Below are 13,321 nucleotides of genomic sequence, written 5' to 3' on the forward strand. Positions count from 1 at the left end.
GTGGTTAATGCTCCCCCTTTTATCATGGCTTCCCATACCTATAAAAAAATGAGTTCACACTAATTATCTGCAAATGGGACTCATCGCTACAGTGAAATCGAGTCTCTCCTCGATCCTAATCCAAATTTAACTGTAACCTAAATGATACCTGACAGAAATATGCAGAGGTCACAGAGTCCCTGCCTGTCAGAGACATTAATCAAACAAATGTCATTTGTGCAGTTCAGTAGCTTTATATAAGAAAATTTAACTTAAACCTTATAAAACAGTAAGATTAAATGAAAATACATACAATGAATTTAGAATAAAAAGGCAAAACTCTAGAGATCCAGGTTACTAAATTATTATTTTAAAAATCTGGCTGTAAGACATACAGGCCATTTTGGTCTCCTGGTTCTTCTACACTGGCATTTTTAATCAGAACAATTTTCTCCTCAGTTGTCTCTTTTTCATTCTTTAAGATAATCATTACCAGTAGGTTAGTAGTTCTAATTTTTCTATGAATTGATACTTCTGAGAACACAAAATCATTTTGATAATTCTGAGAATATAAATCATTTTGTGGCATTCAAGTGAAAATATCTTCAACTTGTTTTTGTTTTTCACACAAGAAAAGAAAGTAAGTAAATGTGAAGGGCTGCTTTCTATAGCCATTCCTATTCAGGGACACATTTGTTACGTTCTTGCTTTAGTAAGTTTTATTTTTGTTTATTTGTTTCCTTTTTCCTTTAAAGGTATCGATGAGAAAAATAAATGATGTTCAGAAGTGAAGCAAAATAAATTTTATGGACTCCAAAAGCCTTTCCAGGTGTCCAGATAAAGTACCTGGAAATGCTCATATAATTTGAGTTCAAAGCATCAATTAAATCATCCACTATTCTACAAAATAAATTTCATCTGGGGTGCATTTTGTTACCCAGATTGTGAAGAACTTATTATAAAGCCACACTTTCATTTTCAAGTCCCTTATTCATGCTAAGTCTTTTGTTTTTCTCTATTCAATAAAAGAGACGTAAGCAGACATTTTCCAAATTTTTTATTAGAACATTTATTTTTTCAGGAATCATGATGGGATTTGATGAATTAAGGAACAGAACAAAAAATCCCATGTTACTAATTTGTATATGACAGCAGGTGGTTGGGTTCAAGTGAACAACAAGCACACACAGAAGTCAAATCAGAAAAGCTTCCTTATTTGGCTAAGTGAATTATCTCCAGGATCATACGTTAAAACATAGAAAAGCACTCCTTTTCTATCTTTGATAGCCTCAAAGGAGTGAAAAATAATTTTCCTTTTTAAACATCCTTGACACTTCCCACAAAGTCTTAGCGTCCCCACGGTGAGGTCCTCACAGGTGGTTCACAGAGAATGAGATTACATAATTAAGACTTTGGGAAGCAGGGGTCACTGCAAACCCACACTGGATGAACAAACAGAGGCTGGGATTTGAGCAAAAAAAAAAACTGAATCTTTTCATTTAATTCATTACTAAACCACAAAGAACGTTATTCTCAGTTTACATACACTGTAGTCTGTGACATAAAATAAGATTTTGCAGCAATTTTCAGAAAGTTATTTTTGTGTGCATGCACATGTGTGCACATCATTGTATATGCATACATGTTCACATGTTTGTTCACATGGGGAGAACTGTCATCATTGTTCACCTGCCCCACACAAAAATGTTTATCTAAAATGCTCTGGGGATTAAATGCATAGTTTAATGATTGAAGGCATTTCTATATTAGATATCTTCCTTGATTGGCTCTGACAGTTAAATTTGAAAATTATTCAATAGATAAGTAGATTAAAGATACTTAAGAATGTCCTAATTACCCAAACAGCATTTGAAAAAAAGAAAAGGAGTCTTGAATATGATACTGAACCAAAAGTGTTTGACAACTCATTTTAACTATCTTTCAGATAAAGAATAAATTCAAGGATTCAGTCACTTGTGCTTACAGGGGAACATATGGCATGTTCTGTTGGAGGACGGAGTAACCCTCAATGTACCAGCCAGATTTTTAGTTAGTTATTACAGCCTCTTCATCTAAGGCTCCCTGTGGTCTTCACTTCCCAAGTGACGGGGCTGAATGAAGAGATGATTGTGCATAAAGTGGTTTGTGATCTTCCTAAGGGAAAGACTTGATAAAACATGGGCTCTTCTTAGGATACAGCAGATGTGCAGACCACAGCAAAAGCCCTATTCGTTAGAACGACTCAGCCATGAATCAAGCATTGTCACATTTTCATCTGGGCAGGCGGTCACTGGGGAAGCAGGAGGAAGGGAATAGTAGGAGGGGCACACAGTCTCTCCAGGCCATTTATATCAGGCCTGGAGTGAGGGGAGCTGTAATAATCCAGGTATCGTCTTAACTTTTTATTACACACCAAATATTAAAATAGCAGGGTCAAGAGGAAAAAGCTCAACTGTGATTTCAGCTTGGTAAGCAGCATTGCACTCACTGGTTAGGATGAGAGATGTACAAGCTGCTCACACGACTGCTAATATTTATCCTTAGCAGCAAAGGAATTCTGGTCAGGAAACAAAGACCAGCACAGGGCAGCATGCAACTGAGAGCTGTATTGAGAAACACAGGCTGAGTGCTCCAAATGGTTTGCAGGAAGTCATGAAGGAGCCTGGCATCAGGGGAAAATGCTCACACTGGCTTTTCTTCCATTCCAGGCAGATGGGAAAGTGGCTGTTCTCAATTTTATGTCCTCCTTTAGGGACACAGGGCTACCTGGCAAATTCAGGAAGTGATTTTCCTTTTAAGAGGCTTCTTCAGGGCTATTTATTCCATTTATTCACCCAGCAAGTAGTTGTAGAGTTCCGACTTTGTGCCCAGCTCTGTGATCACTGTGAGAGGCACACACAGGCCTGCCCTCATGGAGTTCATAATCAAGGCAGAGAAAGCAAGATCAGGAAAGCAAGAGCATGTGAGCTATGTGGAGGTGCAGGGAGGAAGATATATGCTGGAAGGGCGCTCCAAGGAGAACATCTGATCGACCCTAAGGGCTCTGTGTAAACATTCCTTGGTTCCTTGCAGAGTTGCAGCCCTCATGTCAGCATTTTCCAGAGTGAGCTGGAGCTTGGCAGCAGCCCACACATCTGCTGCATTGCAGGAATAGCTAGAGGTTTATAAAGCTGTTTCTTTAGGAAGATCACAGCCCTTGACTTCTAATATCCACCTAGGCTTTCAGGGGTCAGGAGAAAAATCCTCCCCCTGTGTTTTCACAAGCCATAGGAAAATGAAATGCTCCACTACTCCCCTGACATAGGAACAACAAAGCATTGAGACATTCACTTATAAAGAAAAAAAGGACAGAATCAAGATGATGCTGTAGATAACACAATGTTTCATCATTTGCATGAGGTCTGAAATATCCCCAGGCCTGACTACAGACTAGTGTGACACCTTGAAAACACAGATTCACACAACCCACAATAGAAACAGAGAATAAGGAAATTCCAGTGTTTTCTCTTTTTTTAATGGAATGAAATTTTATTTAACATTTGCCTGAGTAGTTTTATTTATGTGTAGCATTGAGTTTCTGGAAGAAGTTCTCATATTGAAGGTTGCTGTTATGGCTTTATCAGCTAATCCTCTGTGTGTGTGTGTGTGTGTGTGTGTGTGTGTGTGTGTGTGTGTTAATTTATATGATAGCAATAATGAAAAAGAGGAATGGAATGTTAATACACACCAGCTCCCAAGAGAGAAAGGAAGCGCTGCAAATACACACAGTGGCATCAAAGCAACATTTCTTTTGAACTAAATAATGCAAATTAGGTTTACCTCTATCCATCTCCCTTTTCATTGAAATATATTTTCAAAAGTAATGAAATATGGGTTGTCCTTTTCTTACTAAAAACTAGGCCTTGCTAAGCAAAATCAAGTTTTTGAGGCTGTCAACACATGTTACAAATGATGAAATTTTTCTGCAAGCACGTTAAATTAGAATGTAGAAGATCCTAGCTAATTTGTGTAGCTCAAGCTTCTAAATGTGCGCTTTGTCCTCTTTCCTTGTCATGGAAGCAAATCTGTATTGACTGTCCTATCCCACACTCTCATGCAGTCAGTTTTCATCAGCCAGTCAGCTGTGGGCCTTGTACACACCCCTACATTCCCTTTGTTGTGTTGTTTCCTGCAGTCTTGTCTCACTTTCCCTCCCTTTCTCTTGTCTCCCTGTTCGTATTCTCCATGAGTTTATTTTCCATTTGGAATCTATCTTATCTCCTCAACAGGAGTATTGATCCTCTGTTATATAGAACACCTGCTTCCTGGTGTCCCCTCTTCACTGTCACAAAGACTATTATTGCATGTGGTCACTTTTGATTATTCCAATGTTGACTGCAGTTTTCCCAGCTGATGCCATGTAGGCTTCTCATATATCAAGAACATCCAGACGGCTCCCTGATCTTTTGCTGTGGCCAGATGATTGACTCAAAGGCTTGGACTGAAAGATAAAAAGCAGTGAAATTGGTGTATTAATAGAAACATTACTTTTAGGGTGGGGACAAGGGTGGGGAACAAATAAACAAATAATGAAACAGGACTTTTGCATATTGCCAAAAAGAGAATGGGGAGACATAGTTTCAGGTTTGGGTATACAGCAAGTCTTGAAGGCTTGCCCATAGAGAGGACTTTGATGAATGGCTCTCCACTTCTCCCACCCCCCATCCAAACCTGTCATGGTAAGAAAGTGAGGTGCTATTGCTCTCTTAGCAGGCTGGGAGACCAGGCCACCACAATTGTTGTTAAAAACGTAGGGTTATTTCAGGAAGGTAGAACATATGCTGACCATATGAAATACATTTTTCATTTTTAGGAAGATCTTATCTGGAGAATGTTGCTTTTGATGAAGGAAACTAGGTAAAAATTATCTTGCTACTCAGAAAAATGTTTTAGGTAAAATAGATCAATGGCAAAGATACTCAATTGGTTTAATTAATCACTTTGAAGTCTTGGGGATGGCCACACAAATGTGTCTTTCTGCGTATGGAGAGGGCAAGACCTTGTCTCCTTTATGTCCACGTTCTTTTTGCAGTGCTGTTGTCAGGAGCTAGTTGCCACACTTCAATACCCCCAGGCTCCCGACAGTATAGGCAAAGATGGGCTTAGGATGTGGCTTGTTGTATATGTACTTGGTGATTCTTCCTTGGCCTCCTTGGGCCAGTTTCCTCTTCTACTGATGGCAAAGTGAATGTATCTGTGCATTGCCAAGTTGCTCTCCCACCTCTGCTCAACGCCTCGTCATACATTATAATGAGTAGCAATGTGGGCTCTATGGGGATAGCCTCATAATCTTCCTCCAAGCTATGACTTTGAGATGCAGGCAGAAGGACAAGGAATTGTGTGTGCTTCCTTTTTACCTCTCTCTTTCACTCTCAGCAGACCACTCAAATGATGATGAGCTGCCAAGTCATAAATCCTTGAAGATTCTCTGGCCAGGGAAGAAAATGCTATGAAAAAGGAGAGAACTGGTAGGGAGAAAAGATAGGGCAGCAACACACATCTTTGCTTCAGGGATCCAAGGAGGACCACCACATGATGATTTGAAGCTGAACACAACTATGTCTTAGCTTATGTCTACACAGTCAAGGAATCAACTGAGGTAGCTGTAGCATGACTATCCTCATTTCAGCCTTTCCAGAAGTGGGAATGTAATAATTATATATTTTAATTCCTGTTTTTATGGCCTTGATGTTCATTTTGGAAACAATGAAAATATAATAAAATATTTCTAAAAAATTAATGATTGCAACAAAATGTGAGAGTAGGAATAGATCAGACAATGTGCCCTTAATAGTCTCCCAAATTGCTTGCATTTAAGATAAGAGCCTTTAAAACCATAGGTTTTGTTCCAGTTTATGGAAAGTGTTGATCCAAACTGGTATCTTCTTGATAATTCTCAGACATGAAAAATCGTTTTAAAGCTCAAGTTAAATGGTTTGTATATAATACACTGTCCCTTGAATAACTCTGCTTGAATTAATTTCAACGAAGAACATTACCTGTTATAAACAGAACTGATGTTGTCAATACCAAAATTCTCTCAGAAATATAGGTCTTTTGATAAAGAAAGAAATGACATGTCATTTCCCCTTTTAAAGGCTTACATAAATCCCACTTTATTATTCTGTGGATTTTTCTTTTGTCTAACATACTTGTGGAAGCTTAGGCAGTAGCTGCACCTCATAGAGCATCATGATTGCAGTCAAGTGTCTAATAGGTGCTTTCCTTTGTTCCGGTTACAAACTAAGTCTCTGCTGTGGTCCATGTCCTTGTATTAAAATCACTCAGTTAGTGGCAGCAGAACAAATATGTATGTCATTGGGGAGGAGGAAAAGAGAAAACACTGTAAAATGTAAAGCTGAAGAGGTAAAGTCATAGTGCGAAGTAGTCGAAATGTTGTAAGCAGAAAAGGAAAGTGAATAGATTTTATTTTTAGAAAGACAAGGTTAGTTTCAGGGTGGAGAGTTCAGTGGTGGAGGCGGGGCCAAGGCTGGGATCTGGTTATGAAGGCCTTGAAGGCAAGAAGACATGGAGTGCCTGACTAGTGTTAAGGCAAGAGAAATGATGGAGATTAGTGGATGGATAAACGGAGAGACTAAGGAGTAGATTAACAAGACTTGATAAGTGATGGGTACGCAGAGTAAAGAAAAGAGATGATTCAAAGGTAAGGTCCATGTTCCTGCATATGTAACAGATGGCAATTTACTGAAGTAGAAAACACAACAGGAGATGATGCATCCAGTTTGAGGTATGTGGAGCTCAAAACACTGATGGGACAGCCAAACTTGTTAATGGATCTGAGCTGGAGATAAAGATTTGGGAGTCAATATATGGCAATCAAAAATAATTGCAGGTATGGGCCGGGCATGGGGGCTCACACCTGTAATTCCAGCACTTTGGGAAGCCAAGGTGGGCAGATCACGAGGTCAGGAGAGCGAGATCTTGCTGGCTAACATGGTGAAACCCCGTCTCTACTAAAAATACACACAAAAAATTAGCCAGGCGTGTTAATGGGCACCTGTAGTCCCAGCTACTAGGGAGACTGAGGCAGGAGAATGGCATGAACCTGGAAGGTGGAGCTTGCAGTGAGCTGAGATTGCACCACTGTACTCCAGCCTAGGCGACAGAGTGAGACTCCGTCTCAAAAAAAAAATTAATAATAATAATAATGCTTTCAGGTATGAAAAAGAATGAGGTTTTACATGGAGGAGGGCAAATTAAAGTGAGACAAAAAGAAGGCCTAAGATAAAATGCAAGGAACACCAACACTGAGGAGACAGGATCAGAGGAACCAGAACCCAAGAAATGTGAATGTTTTCTAAAGAAGGAAGTGTTCAATATCAAATGCTGTTGAGAAGATAAAGACTGAATAGAATCAACTGGATTTTGTTTCAGGGGAAAATATGTTCTGTGGAGTAGAGGGGGTGGAAATCATCTTGCAAAGTGTGGGAGATAAGGAAGTATAAATGCATTTTTCCATAATTTTGACAGTCTAATCAAAGGCAATGAGTTCCTTGTGCAGATTTTTCAACTCTGCCACGTACGAAAGCTTCAGTGATGTATAGGTCATAGCACATTTCATTTTTAACTTTGATATGACTTATTCCTATAGTAAGAAGACTGGCTTGAAGAAACAGAATCTGCTATAAGAATACTATCAGGAAAGAATGGTCAAGTCAGGTGAAATCGCTGCTATTGTATGACTGTGAGTATTTGCCTTTGTCTCCATATGTGTTTTGGTTTGCAGCCATTAATAGCTTGGATTCCATGAAGCAGTGGCAAAGGGGAGTGTGTCAGAGCAGCAGGCCAAAATTAAATTACAGCAACCTCGCACTTTGCATTAAAACCTTCACTCAGAGATGGAGGTTGGTAATCACGTCCAGATTTTCCTTAAAGACAATGGCCCTCCATGCAACTGGCCACACTCAGTTAATTCATGCTGTCAGCTGCCTTTATTGGCTGTGGGGAATCCAGTATTGATTCTTGAACTCAGCAGCAGCACAAAGAGCCACTAGTGCATGGTCAAAATGCTGCAATAAAGGGCTGGCAGCTTGAGAAAAGCAGCCATTCCATTGCACAAACAAGGTCAATTAGAGGACAGTGCAGTGTAATATAAATAGCATTAGCATCCCTCTTCAACTCCGATGATATCACGCTGGCAGAATGACAGTAAGGAAAATAAGGTTTAATGCCGAATAAATATAAAGGCATTTAGTGTAATTTAATTTCAAGCTCTCTATCATCTTAAAGTGCTACGAGTAGCAAAATATTTAGTTTCATCATAGGTAGGAATTTATGTCTACAAAAATGATTTTCCGATAAAACTTTGTGTGAACTAGCCAATTAGTCATGTATAGTTAAACTGGTATTATTAGTTTTATTGAGAAGTAAACAGTTTCTTATTCACAGATTCAATGTAGTGTGCCTACCTGTCATTTATTATCCTTTTTAGTATTAGAATTTCAAAATCTCCAGTGTGTCATGAAGAAGGAACAAAAGATATCTTGGTATTTTTAGTTTAAAAGATACAGCAGATTGAGTTTTTTTCTTTCTTTTTAAGTTGCTGGAAATTACTAGGACCTTTTGTTTAAATACTTGAATTCATTACTTTTATTTATGGGAGAATTTTTCCTACCTTCTTTGTCAGTTCAAAATTAATTACAAATGTAAAACGCATCATGCTGCTAACACATACTCTATGCGGGAAACAAATTATACTCTCAAAATAGATAATGGACAGCTTGGAGAGGTAATTGATAAACCTACACTGCCTACAATAACTGAATAGATTTTAGAAAAATATATAATTGTTAGGAATGGAAAGAACGTGTTTGAATTCTCCTTGGTAATGAGTGTGCTCAATGTTGACTAGGAACAACTCATTAAAGTGCATAAAAGAGTTTAAAGAAAGTTTGAATCATGATGCCTTGGAAATGTCCATTAACCACTGAGAGTATATGTAGTCTCTTAGGCTGATGTTGTCCAGTCATTTGGTTAAATTATTTTCTAAAAGATAAATGTTTCAAGTAACCTAAGGTATTTCCAGCAAACCTGCTATGTACATTATGAATTGAATATAAGAGTCTCAAGTTGCTTTCATGAACTTCCTTGAGTAGATGAGTTAAAATATCCTGTTTATATCCCATACTTCCTGCTCTATCTGCTAAAAGATAACATTTACAACCCTCTAACAAAGATACTGTGAGAGCAAATACATAAATTTCTGCAGTTAGAGTGGGAGAATCACCTAATCTTCAAAACCATAGACTAATAGAATTTTACATATGGGAAAGATCTTAAGAAGTAATCAAATCCCACCTCCTGTTATCGAGGCCAGATAAATTAAGCCACATGCACAAACATGTAGCTAGCCAATGACCAAACTGGGACTCTCCAACATGCTTCAATTTTTAATTGTTCATTATTCTTTTCATTACAAAACCAGTTTTAAAAAGAAACATGTACGGTTATACAATCTGATAACTAAAGGATACTGTTCAATGGAAAAAATTCAAATAATAGATACTGAAAAACTTGGAAAATGAAAGTCATCCATTTTCCTACCTCTCAAAAAACAATTTTATGTATTTTTCCAGATTTTTCATATGTATTATATAATACATATTTGCACATATGTTTTAGTGATAAATAAGTTTATATCTATTTATCTATCTGTATTAGTCAGTTCTTGCACTGCTATAAAGAAATGCGTGAGACTGTTAATTTATTTAAAAAAAAGGGTTTAATTTGCCCACAGTTCCACAGACTGTACAAGAAGTATAGCAGCATCTGCCTCTGGGGAGGCCTCAGGGAGCTTTTGCTCATGGCAGAAGGCAGAGCAGGCATCTTACATGACAGGAGCAGGAGCAAGAGCAAGAGAGAGAGTGAGGAGGGACATTTAAATGACCAGATCTCATGATAATTCACTTACTATTAGCACACAGGGGATGGAGCCAATCCATTCACAAGAACTCCACTCCCAAGATCCAGTCACCTCCTACCAGGCCCCACCTTCAACACTGGGGATTGCAATTCTACTACAGAATTAGGCGGGACACAGATCCAAACTATATCACTATCTAATCTATTAATATCTATCTATCTAGCTGTCTATCATCTAATCTCTCTATATACTAACTTGCTTTTATCTTTTAACAAAACACCATAGATAACTTCCTTGCTATTATTTATAATTCTAGCATACATCCTTTCTAATGGATGCATAATGTTCCATTTTATAGCTATGGCCTCACTTAATTATTTAATACCTTTTTCTACAACATTTGGATTTCTTCCAATTACTGTATAGTATGTATTTTTGTATCTGTATTTTCATACTTGTTAAAATATTTCTATTGGATACATTTTTCAGAAAGGGAATTACTGGCTAATTTATTTTTTTAACAAACATTTAATTTGGAGACTATTTTAGATATACAGAAAAGTTGCAATGATAATACACCCTTCACCCAGTTTCCTCTAATATTAACATGTTACATTAGCATGATAATATAATAAACTATGCATAGTTGCCAAACTAAGAAACCAATATTGGTACGTTACTATTAATGAAGCTCTGGATTTCAGTAGAACTTCTTTTACTAATGTATTTCATTGCTGCTGTTCCAGAATCCAGTCCAGGTTATTAAATTGTATTTAGTTGTCACAATTCCTTTGATTTTCTGGTCTGCAGCTAGTTTTCACTCCTCACTTATTTCCCATTACCTTGGCATTTCTAAAGCATACTGGTCAGGTATTTTGTGAGATGAGTTAATTGATATTTGCAATTAAATTTAATTGTCATTGATAAGTGATCCCTAAAATATTTAAATAATATATACGTCTAATACTAGTGAATGTTAGTGACTATTTTTTCTAATAGCCTTGACTTTAGAAGATAGTTTTCTCTTGCTAACCTTTGCCTATCTAGATGGTAATGGATAGAACTGCTTTATGAATTCAATTTACATTGGAAATATTTTCAGATTTATTATTTATTTGTCTTTCATTTTTGTGAATTGCTCACTCATAATCTTTGTCCATTTTTTCTACTGACATTTTGGACTTTTCTTATGAATTCGTTAATTTTTTCCCATATTAGAGATCTTAGCCATATGATCGCAAGTCTTAACACAAATTTATTTCCAGTTCTAGTGTATTTTTTATAAGTTTCTTTATGAAACTTTTCTATAGAGAAGTTGTAAATCATTGTCTTTACAGTGTCTGAACATTTTGTCACGTTTAGAGAAAGTGTCTTTTTACTCCTAGATTGCAAAAATGTTCCTGCACTTATTGTTATATATTTTTGCCTCATATTTACATATCAATCTTGTATATACCTGAGATTTAATTTGATATGAACGGAGACGTAGGATTCGGTTTAGTTGTTTTATTTTCCCTAAAGAGTTAGCCAATTGTCCCAACTCACATTTGCTCTCTTGTCTTTTACTGGTTTGGATAAAGGGAACTGACCATAATTTAGAGAGTAGTAGTTAAAATTTTTTATTTTAAAATACAACAGTGCCTCCTCTGAAAAAAGAGTGTGAGAAGTTATATTTTACTGTATTTACTGTATACCTTCCTGCTACCTTTAAAATCCTTTACTATTTGTATTTTGCTTAATCTTGTAACTGCACGTGACACTTGCTCACTCCTCCTCTCTGAAACGCTCTCCTCCTTTCTCCTTTGGACTTTCTGATACCTCTCAGCTTGTCTTCCTTCTCTCCTTGATCCACCTCATGCCCCACTTCCTCTCTGTGTCCCTGAATGTCGGTGTTCTCTGAGGACTGGGTTTTGTACCACTTATCTTCTCACTTTGAGTGCTTCTCATATATATTGTTGAAAATATGTGTGTTGTTATTTATTGCTTGCTGTTTCCCAGAAACTATTCTAAGTATATTAAACATATTTACTTATCATCATAGCAAATATATAAAATGGGCACTACCATTGCTGCCTCTTTTTTACAGGTGAGTAAATTGGCATAGAGGGATTGAGGAGCATGCTCAAGTTAACTTGTGTTCCAAGTAGGTTTTGGAGGTGGAACTCGAACTCAGCCACTTTGGCTCAAAAGCTCATGCTCTTCATCAATATTCTGTAATTTCCCTGATGTTCTGTGGCAGCAAATTAGTTAAGAGAATGACTCTGTATTCCTGTCATGTTTGTTGGCATTGCTATTCACTCCAGTGGAGCCCCCTGGACTCATTCTCTCCCCTACCTCCTATATACAATGAATAGCCCAGTACTGTGTTTTTTACTTCCTGTGTATTTTCAAAGTATCTTCTCTCCTCCAAACCTACAGCTTCTATTCTAAATTGTACCTTTATTACCCTCTTTTGGTGCTGCTCTAATGACTTCCTAACTATAGGAGCACATCTGTTTAAATGGATTACTAGAATCATCTACCCAGATGACAACTTTAACCATGATTCCTTTGCCTAATCTTCCCAGCAGCTCTCTACCCACCATAACTTTCACTCTCAGCTCCTTCATAGGATATAGAAAGCAAGGTTCTCCATGCCCTGGGACCAGCTCTTTCTGCCTCCTGCTGATTGCCCCTCTCTTGCTTCCCTCCCGCCTCAGGCACTCAACTCTGCTCCACACTCTTTCTTGGTTAGTGTCACTCACTGTCTAGGACCCTTCTCATACATTGCTTCTTACAAGCAGTCACATCTCCATCTCCTCACTCCAATGACGGCTGAATCTAGTGTTCCTTCTCTGTCATAACACTCAATTTAACATGGTATTGAAGCCATTGGCTTCTTTGTCTCTCATAGCTCCTTGGCAGGCTCTGTCCTGTCTTATTGGTCTTTATTGTCCTAGCACAGGGCGCTAGGAAATTTGTTAAATGAAAGAAATCTGTTAATGTTGCTAACTTGAATTCTAGAGGCAATTTGATAATATTCTAACTGCAATCCCTGCCTTATGGTCACATCAATGGGACTTTTCTGAGCTCTTAAATCACTTTAAGCAGACCTGCAGTTGCTGAAGAACTAATTGTACATAATTCAACTATAGAAATCATTACTTTCAAACAGCAAGTAAAGGAATGTTTCCTGGATGGGTAGATGCTATACTATTATAGTTTTTGGTATATGTAATTTAATAGCTGCTGAGGTAAACATTCCTTAACTTGCTATTACATCTGTTACATCTGTGTTTTGCATCTCCATTTATATTAAAATACAACTGTAGCTGATTTATATCTCCCATATCCACAGTGTTAAGGGTGGTATAGAAGTCATTATCTCTAATAAACCAGTGATAGGTCTTTCTGACATGGTATGTGATGGAATCGGGAATT

Source organism: Macaca fascicularis, chromosome 8, assembly GCF_037993035.2.
Source record: "Macaca fascicularis isolate 582-1 chromosome 8, T2T-MFA8v1.1".
Classification (NCBI taxonomy): Eukaryota; Metazoa; Chordata; class Mammalia; order Primates; family Cercopithecidae; genus Macaca; species Macaca fascicularis.